Genomic DNA, 12701 nt, shown 5'->3' on the forward strand with positions numbered 1-12701 from the left:
CATAATCTCTACAAACCTTAAACTTGTAACATTTCTTCTGAAAATACACACCGAGCAACTTTAAACTTCCTCCTTGCAGAAGTACTGCATCAGCAATTAGAGAAAGTTGGTCTAACAAGAACTTGTAAGAAATTAATCAGAACCAGGCAGCTCACCTCCTTCAACTGCGGCTGCAGAAAGGCAGGAGACAGACCGGGTTCCCAAAACCACCAGGCCCAGACTTGAAACCCAAACGTAGCACAAATTAGGTCAGTTTGGGGATTTCAGATTAACTTCCTTCCCGCCCCTGCGCAAACCGATGCCCACCTTACAAGCCACCACGGTCCCCTCTGCTGTGACAGCAGCGTCAGCACGAGATGCAAGAGCTCCTTCGAAGGGGAAATGTTTCCAACTGTGCCACGAAGTACGCAGGAAAACAAGACGAAGAGCCTCAACTGCTGCTGCCGTTAGAATGACTTCAGCAGGATTAGGCAGGGAGCTATGGGGGAAAAGCCTCAGACAATGAGTCCTTTCATGCATCAGAAACAAAACCTAACGTTAGTCACACCAGCGATTCAGTTTCCTCTCCTAATTCCTAATCAGACATCAACAAATAAGGCGAAACACTTATTCTTATTTTAATTCTATGAAATAAACACGAGTGAATGGGAGCGCTCGGGCCGCGCTGCACGAATTCCCTCGCCCCTCTGCCTCCCGATGAATGGGGAGCCGGTTGGGAAAGCAGCTCCTCCACGCAGCCCGGTCACCGAGGAGGCCAGAACAGAAGATTTGGAGGACTGCTGCATTAACGAGCAGGAGAAACTTCAAAGCCAAGAGACGAACTCAGTTGAAGCCCTCCTCCATACAAAAGAGACCTTGAACCACAGTCATTAGAAAAAACATCTGGCGCACTGCTTTGATTTTCAACATTAGTCATTGGACAGAAACAAAACATTATTTTTTTTTTCCCAAAGCAGCAAATAATTGCAAATCCACTTCTACATATAACCTATCATTTATCACCTCATCAGCGGCTGCTTGAGTCTGATGGAATTAAATACTCAAGTCAGGCAGTTTTTGTTAAAAGCAATAATTACATTGTTACTAGAATATACAATTAGGTAATAAAAAACAAAAACAAATCTGCCAAGCAATATTTTTTATGCACTCTCACAGAAATATTACCAGACTGGAAACAGGGAACATTATAATAATAAAAAAAAAATCCACTTCCACCGAAGTATAGCTACTTCTAATTTAAAACTTCACCCACAGGCAAAAATACATAAATGATTAGCATTATAGTGTTTATTTTAATTACACTGTGCAACAAGAATCCAAGAGGCTGTTAACTCACTTCAGATACAAAGAAAGCCAATATCTGAGCGCTCATCCTCCCTTTATGACCTACACAGTTGTGTCGGCCCACCCCACCACCTAAACTCCTAAACATAATGTCTGCATTTCTCCTAACATCCAAAACTAACACACAGGAGAGGTATAGCTCCAAGAAAAAAAAAAGAAAGAAAAAAACAGGAGGTCAGCAAATTCCTCACCTGTTCCTTGCAGACAACATTTAAGAGCATCAAAAATTCACTAGTCTTCCAAGCACTGCTCTTCAAAGTTTAATAAGAAGAAATACATATCTTTAATTCAAACTCATATTTACAAATACTTCCCAGCAACATGACTGCTATGCAACGTGTTCTTTAACAGTGCACAACCCACGGTGCCTACCTTGCACACCCAACGATACAAGCACACAAAACACAGCTCATGGCTTCCAGTGTACGAAAGGCATTTTCCTCGCTGCAGACAAGCTGTTGAGCCCAATAACTCTGTACAAGTCCTTTTACAATAAACATTTGTCCATCTATCTAGATGGTTTTGGCCAATGAAGACGCTTTTGATTGCTCTTCAGAAGAAAAGGCTTAAAGTTGAGCATCTTTTAAGATTGTATGACACCAGGGTGGGGGGACCATTGGAGGAGCGTGACAGCCTGTTGCCACAATCCTTCAGATCTCCTTCTTATCATCATTAATTATGCTCCTTATTTCTTACACAGACATAAGCAGAAGATTCTCACCGAGTTACTACAGCAGCACACTTTATTATTATGTTGCTCACAAAGTAAAAGCTCCAGGTAAGAAGCATAGTACGAGCCGAGCGCAATTATCAGCAGTAACAGCTTGCTCCCATAAAGCTGCTCGAGTTTTATCGCCGAGGCGCACGTGTTACACTTTGGTGCATTCCTCCCGCACAGGTGAGAAGCGCTCCTTGCAGCCACGGCCTCCGCAGACCCGAAGAACCAGGGAAGTGAGCAGCAAGCGAGGGAAACCAGGGCAAAGCGTGCGTTTAGCTGCGGGGAGGTGTGCATCTCTGCAAGGGATGGGACCTGCCTGCTCTATGCGGGGACTGCAAGAGCCCACAAGGATCTCCTCCGAAATCCAAGCAGGGACAGCAAAAAGCTCGCCGTGCACCAACCAAGAAGAGCAGAGGAGCTGAAATCACGTCTGCAGCACAGGCTTCCACGAGCTCTCCTTGCATTGACCTGTTGGGCAAAGAAGTAGGACCCGGTACCTACAGACTTCAGAAAATGAGGTTAATGAAGAGCTATTCTAAAACACCTTCCCTGAGCCAACAATCCAAATAAAAGACCTCAACAGGTACTCTATCAAAACACAACACCCAAAGCACAAAGCACAGTTTTAGCAGCTCTGAAGATATAGCTGGACCCAAGGAAAATTCAAACCAACGGGAGCAGCAAGACTTTTTACAACAGACTTCAATCTTGCAAGTGTTTTTGAAGGAGACAATACCTTCTTGCCGGAGTTTAGAATTTTATCTTAACATCGAGAGGCAGAATTAAAGCAGCAACCCTGCAATCTGCTGAAATATTTGTCTCCCTGGGTGTAACTCTTCAGGTCTGTGTTTTATTAATGGAAGCTACCCTTGAGCAAGGCTGCAGCAAGGAGACGGAGTCAGCATCTAGAACATGCCTTCAAAAATGCATACTTCAACCTCGGGTTAAATAAGACTTTATGAGGATGTTTTTCACCACATAATAATGCATAGATTAGAATGCATAAGACTGTAAAGGAATTTTGTCTGTGCTCAAGAACAGTCAACAAAACCAATTAGAATATATATCATGAAATTATTTCCACACCTACTAGTTCATAGGCTTAAGAGGCTAATTTTCATTGTTTATTTCAATTGTTTTGTATTTCACTTAACTTTGACATAGAAAAATGTATTATTGGATTTTGCACCTATCTTCTAGTCAATTTGTATCATTTTGCAAATTCTATATTACAAGTAGTTAAAACACAATGGAGAGTGCATTCATAAATTACAGGGATTTTGTTAAGAAAAGGGAATTACTATCGATTCTGCAACAACTAAACCTTTGATCAAATTCGATGAAACAAATGCTACCAAGATATAAACAAACGTAACTACTTCATATGTGGAAAAAATACCATGTCATAAAGACTACAACTTCATCTAAAAGAGGCCCTTCTTTTTTTTCCTTCCTCTCCATCTCGTCTTCAAGGCACATGACACCTCAAGGCCTCTTTCAGCGTCCAAAAGGACCAAGGGTCCTTTGGAACCACCTCCGTGGTTCTCCTTCAAGATAAAAGATCAGAAGCACAACACCTGCCAGATAAGACAATTATATTTTTTTATATACACACCATAAAATCCAAACACTAGTCTAGCCTTTCTTACTTCTCATATCTAATTTACCTTCCCAATTAACGAGCCCACGACAATAGATCTAGGCTGATGCAGACGATCTAACCTGTTGCTAGAACGATTACCAAACCTCCCCCAGATGAATTGCCATACAATAATCCCAATTCCAGCCCTGCTCATAAAACCCTCTAGGAAAGTAATGGCTTTTCCAAAACACTGCAAGACCTAAGTTTGTGAGGAAATTTAACTGAAGAATTGAGTACCATCTCATGAATAACTTCCTGCTCCTGCAGAGAGAGGAGTTATTACAAAGCTTAAGTGCCCGGCTGACTTCAGCAGCTAGGATGACACACGAAAAAAGAATCCATACACTGGAGGGATAAAAAAGCAACTACGCTATGTGGGTCCCATAAAATAGAACAGATGTTATCCTTTGCATACACACACGCAACTCAGTATCTAACGCTCCATTTGCAGGGGGAAAAAATAAGGAAAAGAGGCTGATTAACCCAAGAGATAATTCCTCTCCACAGTCAAATGCATGCATGCTTTGTTTAATTATAAGCAATGACGGGATTTCTAACGCTGCTTTTGAGAAAGCGATACCACATGACCAGTCTTCACATTTTTTCCTCTGTTCAATTTCATCTGACAACTCCTAACTATAAACTTCGTGTGCCAACCTAAATAATTCCTCTCTCTCTCAGTAAGGCTGCATGAGAGTACTTACCCACTTGCCAGCTGCAGCTGAAATTTTGTGCCAAGAAATAAACGTCTTTTGGGCAGGTTGTAAACTGGAAGCTTCTATTCCTGCTGAAGGGCAAGAGTGAGAGCAGGACGACCCCATCCTTTCCCAGATTAATGGCATTTCCATATTTCAGCCTCAGAGCAGACTGCATTCAATAAAAGCATCTAGACAAAGCTACTCCCTCCTAGTGCTCGGCTGAGGTATTGGGAGATGCTTTATCAGTTTTGCTCTCAACCAGACTTTTTATGCACATTCCACCCTCTGCTCCAGAACTTCTCTCTGCATGTTTGATCTCCAGAAAAGTTCTCAGATAATGGACTCCTTGAAGGAGCATGACCTATTTCACCATTTTTTCCAGTAAGGCTCAGATGCGTACACCCACTGGGTGCACACTAATATTAAACAGCAAGTACTTCAGCTTCCCTTCCTTAGCCTCCTTTCAGAGCCCAAGGGGACTCCAACCCTCCTACAGGAAGGGAAAGCACTCGCAGGCGCTGGTGACCACAGCCCTTGTGAGTAACGCACGGTGAAGACCAAGGACACATCTTCTTCCACCTCCCCCACGGCTAATAAAGGCAAGCTGCAGGGAGAGCAGAAGGGACATGCTCTGGGGCAGAACGGCTCGTGGCTCCATCAGACATTAAAAGAGGTTGTGAAGAGTTTAACATCTTCCACCAAGGCTGGAGCAGACACGGGGTTCTCCAGCTTGGCAGGGCTGTTTTGTCCGGCACCCTGGGATGTGCAGAACCACCAGTGAGGCACCGCAGCACCGGCATCCATGCACTGGTCACCTCCAACAGATGCCACCCTACCATCTGCCCTGTCCTCCTCCAGGCCCTCACAAGCCTCCGAGCTGCAGGACGTTACTGCCTGATTACACACCCTGCACTTTGTAGGGCTCCCCAAAGCTCTAGTAATAAATCCCAATCACAGAAAAAGTCACGGGCATGTGTTGCTCCAGCGGAAAGCAGTCTTTTCCTCCTCACTCTACAATCCTTGGCCCCCTTCCCATGCTGAACATGAACCTATTCCATTTTGGTAGTGACCTGAAGTTTTGCCAAAACCCTGAAGTGCCAGCTACAAGCTCAACTACGAGAACCACGTAAAGATGTACACCTACACCAGTAAAACCCAAATACCCTCTCCTACAGAAAACAAAAATAAAACAAATGTTAGTAAACGCACACAAGCAAACCATAAGGTATATTAACAGATGTCTCAAGACATGCGTTGGTACCGTGAACTTGGTTTTTAATATACACAGTGTATGTATACAGCATGCCTCCACCATCTTCACAAATCGAGCCAAGTAGTGCTTGTTCCCTTTGCTCGTTAAAGCTCTACAACTGGTGCCTCCTGTATGCCCACATGTACCATTTCATTAAGCTCACTTGACATTAGATGAAGAAAGAGTACAAGAAAATTGCATATTCCCTGCCTAAAGTAAACTTGTCATTTAAACCTTGCGTATAGATAGAATCTGATACAGCACTGGCGCAGTGAGTCATTCCTCAGTTTTAGAGTTTGTACGACAGTATTCTTACATATGTTTTGTAATACTTTCCAGTTCGCTACCACCCCATGTAATTATAAGTTTTTACTGGAAAGGAAGCATACATTTTGGATTTGAACACAGCGCTATCGCCCGTAGAAACGCAGCTCGCCTTTAAGACCAGATTTTGAGCAAAAGTAACTACATGCGAGAAGCCCTCACAAACTGTATTAAAGGTTAAAGTTAAGGCACTTCTTTTAAAGAAGAGTAAGCAATGATGGTGTGCATCGCAAATATTTTTCAACAAGCTCCTCCAAACAGTACACACAAGCAACTCACGTGCCAGGCTTCTTCAAAAGCTGTTTCTTCACTACACAAGTTAAAACTGCATTCATTCAAGGCTCTATATAAATTAACCGATATCTATTACAAGTGTTTTACTTGAGAACATGTTACTTTACACCCTCCTGTAGTGCAGTGAGAGAATCCATGAAAAATCTTCCCTGCTGTGTTAGTTTCACCTTTTGTTTTTAGGTTGCATAACAGACGAGTAATTTAACTCAACCCTGACTTCTAAGAGGCACGGAAAAAAAAAAAAATGTACTTAGAACTGAAATGGAAAGGCTTGTCCCATTTAATACTACTAACAAAATCAGCTCCGACTCCTGCCTAGTGGCACTCAGCTCACTCTAATGCTTTACAGGGAAGTTTACGACTTCTGAAGGCATCGGTCCCAACTTTCATGTGCACACAGCTACACGTTTACTACTTTCGTAGACCTCTTCAGTCAGTTTTTTTTTTTTGGTTTGGTTTGGTTTTCTTCTTTAAAGCTGGTTATTAATGAACCTTTCTGCTATCTCAATTCAAATCAAATGGATCCACTGAATTGTAGATCTCTCCTTTTTTTCATCAGATCAGAGGAGGAAAAAATACCTCTGGACAATGAAAGGTAGCTGGTTAAGATTCAAGTAGATGCAGCAACGACTGTTCCCCCCCCCTTCCAAACTGCATATACTAGGACCTACAAGAAACATTTTCTGCTTAAAAGTAATACTTAAATGGAGATCTATGGCTGAACGTTATCACAAGGATTGCACTTACTTGACAGTCTGCTATTAGCCAACTCCATTATCGCTATTTGCAGTTTTTAAATGTACAGATTCAGAAGTAACTGTACAAAGCCTCCATTACAAGTGGATTTATGGAAAGCCACAGCAATAATCATCCTCATTAAGCATATCTTCCCACAGCCCTGCATTATGTGGACACAAAGAGGAAAACATTTCTTCTCCGTTACCCACAAGCTTAGATCTTTCTCCTTATAATCACAAGCTTTGACTGTCTTCTCTGCTTTTGCCAATGACAGTTAGCTAATGCTCCCAAAAGCAGGGCTTAGTCTGAAAAAATTAAAAATACCTGCATAGCTCTCAGCCCACAGCCAAATACAGACACAGGGTGGAAGGTTTCTACTTTGATTTTCTGGACACCAACGTTTTTATTGCCAACATGTGTGAGAATAAAACGTTATCTATGGCTTCTACTATTTTGCTAACAGCCCCAACCAGTATTTCTCCAAGATATATTTACGGACACGCACATGCAAAGAAAAGGGCAGATGGCAATATTTGTAACTAAGCTGAATTATAAAACTCTCTTGAGCTGAAGCGACGCATTAACTCTTTGGCCACAAACTGCTTTAACCCCTTCACGCGTGCGGTCACGCTGCATCCTATTGCAATGAGCAGGACGCGTGCCAGTGACGTACGCGAGGAAACGTGCACGTTAAGATGGTGGGTTCAAGGCACAACCTGAGAAGTTGGATATTTGCACACCACGTGTGTGTGTTCCCCCTCCCAGACCCCAAACGGGCCGTTTCGCCGTGCAGATTTTACTTCTTGCTCACGAAGGGCAGGCTGCTGGTCACGCACTTCGACGTGCGGCCGTCCTCCTACGCCCTCAGCCCCACGGCTCACCACCACAGCAGAAATAATAAAGCCAGGACTAAAGTACACATGCTCCCTCCATAAAACTATTGTTGTGAGCCGAGCATTTCCTGCATTACTGTAAGGAGAGCAGCATGCTTAAAAAAATAAAAAGCAAAGCTCTTTCTCAAGCCACACGGGCAGCCTAGGAACAATCACGCAGTAACCAGACACGGAGATAGAGTCATTTGCATCGGAGGACCTTTGTAATCTCAAATTAAATGTGTCGTTTCTCTTAACATTTACTTTGAAAAATGAACAAAGGTGGTTATACACGCAGAATGAGGAAACTGTGTTTGCTCACCACCCCTGCTCGAGTTAGCCGTCTTCAGAGACCTCTAAACCAGCGGTCGCTCGGCGTCAACTTACAGCTGGAGCTCTGACGAGCCGGTGGCCCTCAGCCTACAGCACTTTTTACAGCTCAATCCCGCGCTCGACGCGAGGACGTTTTCGCTCGACCCTGACAACGCAACTTCATCCGGCGACATCCGAAACAACCCCCCCGACAGCCACCCAGCCCCGAACCGCTCCGACAGCTGCCCCGGTCAGTCTCCTGGAAACAGCAGCACATCTTTGCGAGCGCGGAGGTCCGCACCAACAGATCTTTGTCTGCGGGCGAGGAAACCCTTCCTTCCGCCGGGTTTACTCGTGCCGGGCTCCCAAAGCTCCTCCAGGTGGGTCTGGAGCGGAGTTTCCCCAGCACACACACACACACACACACGCCCGCTGCGCTGCCGCCGCCCGGCCCAACAGGTTGCGGGGCCCGGCTGCAGCCCCCGGGGGAGCGGAGGGGACGCGAGGAGGGGGGGGGGGGGGGTCAGCACTACGGCTGGGCCCCCCCCCAGCCTCATTTTGGGGGCTCGCACGCCGGAGCCCCCCCCGCCCGCTCCCCGCCGAGGGCCCTTTGTTCTCGCCACCCGGGACGCCGCAGCCCGGGCGCTCTCCCCGGCGGCCGCTCGCCCCCCCCCCCCCCCGGGGACACGAGGCGACCCCCCCCGGCCCCCCGCTGCAGCGCCCTCCCTCCTCCGAGCGCAAAACGGCAACCGGGGAAACGCCGCCGAGCCCTCCCCGGCACCCCCCCTCCGCTCACGGCCCCGGGACACCCCCGGGGGGCACCCACCGGGACACCGAGCCCCACGTGTGTCCCCCCCCGCAGCCCCGGCAGGTGCCCCCGGCTGCGCCCCGCGGAACCGGGCTCCCCCCTCCGTACCCGGCGGGTGGGGAGAGGGGGTTGGGGGGGGGGGGGGGGGGTCCGGTACTGCCCGGTGCCCCCCCCGGGGACAGCCCCGCCGCTCGGGGGTGCCGGGGCGCGGGGCTCAACAGGCGGCGGAGTTTAGGGAGGATCAGGGAGGGGGGGGGGGGGCTGCAGGGGAAGGCGCCGCGGCCGAGCCACTTACCGGGGCTCCGGGGCTCCGCCGCCCGCATGCTGCCTCCGAGAAGCCGCCCGCTCCCCGCCGGCCCCGCTCCGCTCCGCTCCCTCCTCCGCCGCCAAGCCGCGGGACCGCGCTCCGTGCGCGCCGCCGCCGCCAGCCCGCCCCCGCCGGGGCCGCGCACCGCGCCCGCCCCGCCGCCGCCGCCGCGCCCGCCCCGCTACCGCCGCCGCCACCGCCACCTGCCGCCCGCCGGCTCACCTGGGCCGGGGCCCCGCTACCGCGCTCGGCCCCGCGGCGAGGCGAGAGGCGCTGCTCCCGCTCACGGCCCCGCTCCCCTCACGGCCTGCACCGCGCTGCCGCCGCCTCCTCCTCCTCGTCCTCGTCGTCCCCACCCGCCCGCCGAGTCGGCCCCGCAGCCGGCGGGCACGGCACGGCACGGCCCGCCCCGGCCAGGTGTGGGCGGGGGCGGCGGGGCGGGGACGGGCACGGGGAGGGAGCGGCCGCGGCCCGGGGCTGGCGCCTCAGGAAGGAGCCGCCTGGGAGCGGGGGGGGGGGGGGGACCGGGCCGGGCGGGGGGACCGAGGGGGGTCCCCGGGGGCGGGAGGCGATCGCTCGGGGCCCGCGCGGGGTCGGCTCTGAGGGGGAGCTGCGCGGCCCCGGGCGGCCACCGCTGCCCTCTGTGGGCGGAGGGGAGCAGCGGCCCCCCGGGGCCCCTCTTTCCCCCCGGGGCCCTCCCAGGCTCGCACCCACCCCCCCACAAACCTCCCCCCCCCGTAGCGGCAGCAGGTGAACGCCGGCCCGAGACCTGTTGCGATTTGGGTTCATTTCGGCCGCGTTTCGTTCAGCAGCCGGGACTTGAGAATTGTTTCAGCCCGCACGCTCGCAGCGTGCTTCCCCCGGCCGCCCTCGTTGCTCGTGGCCTTTTTTCTTTTTTTTTTTCGATTCCCCACCTCGCTCCCCGGCCTGGTGGAGCTGAGGCGGGCGTTGTGCGGCCTGGTCAGGGGGCTGAAGGGTTACCCAGCCGGCCGCCGGGTGTTTTGGTGCTCTTTGGCTCCTCGCCCAGCCCTTCCCAGGTGCTGGTGTTGCATCAGAGCAGGCACTACCACCGCCCGGCTCGGCGTTTTCACCTCGCCGCTGCCGTTCTCCTCCGCACGCTGTACTTGGACCGCTCAGGCGTTTCCCACGGCATGTTAATTTTTTTTTTCCCTCTGTGGTCTCCAGGATTTCTTCCCATGCCTGGCAACTGTGTTCCTCCGGGATGTTTTGCCCTTGTCCTCTCATCCAGGGTGGTGCCAGGAGCAGAGGAGCAGCTCGCGGAGTTAACGCGGCTCTTCCTGCGCCCTGGCGTCGTCCCCTCGAGTGCTCGGAGCAGCACAGGGCTTCAGGTTCCTGACCGCGACACCACGAGCTCAGTGGGGTGTGCGTCACTCCGCTCTGCCCTAACCTAAGCACCCAGAGCCAGCCTTGCACCTCTGCCGCACAGCGGGCAGCCCTGACACAGAAAGCCTTTGGTTCTGAGACACTTCCCTCCCTGCTCGGTATCCAAACGTTGCTGCAGAACGGCCCTTCTGTGCATTCCGCCGCGAGGCCGCGGAGCTTAGAGTAAGCGCTGCTGGCACGGCGCCACGCAGCACTGCCAAAGTGCCCATGGGTTCGACTCTGTATTAAAATTTGGATGTGCTTCAGGATGCTTCAGAGCACGAGACCACGGGGAAGCTGGGAGATCCTCGCTGCCGAGCGGTTCACGGAGCTGCGAGTGGGAGTCTGGTCCCTCAGCTCCCACCGCAGCCCTATCGGCGAGTTTACAGGGGGTCATGTCAGCCCAGCCCCTCTCCGTTTGAGGTGGAAGCAACAGGTTTTTGAAGTTTGCTTGAAAAATGGAAGATTTGGGATTTAATGCTCCTTTGCTAATCTTGTCAGATGTTTAGCAGCTTATGAGAGGAGACACTGAAAAGTTGATCCAATCTATGGGACAGGTATAGATACTTTTAGACACCTAAAATGCAGATTCCTAAGCACCTTTACAAATCTAGATTCATGTGACTGACACAGAGCTGCCTCATAAACTTTTGGTGCCCTGGAGCTTCTAGCCAAGACTTGCAGGTAAATGATTGTCCCATGGGTGTAAGCCATTAATCATCAGCATCATGAAACGGAGTTTTCACATACGGCTACCACCCAAAAATCTTTATTATTCCTTTGCACACTTCACGCCTCTATGACGTAAAAACTTGAAAGACAATTAATAATGTAAGCCCAGGAGGCACTGGTGCCTGGTGAGCCGCCGAACCCAGGGCTGCCAGTCAGTCACCCCTTTACCTGTTCAAGGATTTTGCTGTGGCAAGGCGCCGTAGCTGAAAGCAAAGGCACCTACCTAAGCAGTTTGCTTGCTACAGGATATGTTGGCATGTTGCCACCAGAGCTGATGGGGGTGTACAGTGTACGGTGTCCACCAGTTTATGGGTAGCACCCCGTTATTTCATCTCCCGTGACTGCCGCCAACCCAGCCGTTCCAGTGGTAAGGTGTTCGGAAGGCAAAGTCCTGGTGTGCATTCACAGTACCTGGCTTGGAGGTCACTGCTCTTGGCTAAGCTCTCAGCAGCTCTTCCTTCCCTTTGATCAGATCTTCAGAGCAAATGCACACACCCATATTCTTGTCATGTGTGCCACTTGATAATAGGCTAGTGTGCAGATACTGTGGGATGGGTTTTGCTCACCTTTAACATAATAAATTAGTATAAAATCAAAAGACCAGGATTCTGAATTTTTTAAGACTTGTCAGAACAACTTCCCTTCTCATTTCAGGTGTTGCTAAACTCACTAAATATTTTGGAGGGAACCTACAAGTTGCAGAGCCTGGTGGAAGCTCATCTTTTCTCCAACTATTTTTTCTTAGAGGGACAATTCTGGCTGATGACTTTTTCTCACCTGATTTTATAGTAATTGTCAATTGTATTGTCAGGTCTTCTGGTCTGTTTCACAAGTGCCTACCGCAATGCTCAACTTTGTGCTAGTGTAAGATAATACATCTCCATCTGCAGATCGGCTTGACAGCACAGCTTGAGGACCATATGGCCTTGACTCTAACTGCCCACCATTTTTTCAATATTACCCCCAAGACTCCTTCATTTCCTTTGTAAGACAGGGTTATTAGAATTCTCTGTTTTGCTCCAAATAAAAAAATATCTGTCTTGCCCATTTCCGTTTTTCTCTGATTGAAGGAACTGCAGCCTAGGAGGGGCACGCTGATGCGTTCTCTTCTGCAGCACTAGGTGTCTGGTCTGTGAAGCCTTTCAGCTGGGGATAACGACTTACCCTTAATTTTGCTTTACTACAGATTGCACTTGGTTGAAGAAATAAAAGACAGTAATAAAAGTGCAGCCACAACGCCAAACTGGTGGTTACTTCTGCTTCCTGGCTCAGCCACC

At 49.8% G+C, this 12701-nt stretch overlaps 1 protein-coding gene and 1 long non-coding RNA gene across 9 annotated transcripts in view; one reads left to right on the forward strand and one right to left on the reverse strand.

Moving 5' to 3' along the window:
• PTPRF (protein tyrosine phosphatase receptor type F) overlaps positions 1-9673 on the reverse strand; it is a 371326-nt gene extending 361653 nt beyond the window's left edge. For 4 of the 8 annotated variants that reach the window (XM_080603454.1, XM_080603452.1, XM_080603453.1 and 1 more), the window contains exon 1: positions 9298-9446. The gene's annotated coding sequence lies outside the window, so the exon portion shown is untranslated. Of the gene's footprint in view, positions 1-306; positions 479-9297; positions 9447-9531 lie in introns of those variants that run through there. The other 4 variants (XM_080603449.1, XM_080603450.1, XM_080603448.1 and 1 more) reach the window with 4 other exon arrangements.
• Positions 9674-9885: 212 nt separating this feature from the next.
• Positions 9886-11619, forward strand: LOC308199376. Its single transcript, XR_013954592.1, has 2 exons — positions 9886-10059; positions 10495-11619. It is a non-coding gene; the product is annotated as an uncharacterized lncRNA (long non-coding RNA).
• Positions 11620-12701: the final 1082 nt, after the last annotated feature.

The sequence above is a fragment of the Anser brachyrhynchus genome (assembly GCF_964034855.1).
Source record: "Anser brachyrhynchus genome assembly, chromosome: 8".
NCBI classification, from domain to species: Eukaryota; Metazoa; Chordata; class Aves; order Anseriformes; family Anatidae; genus Anser; species Anser brachyrhynchus.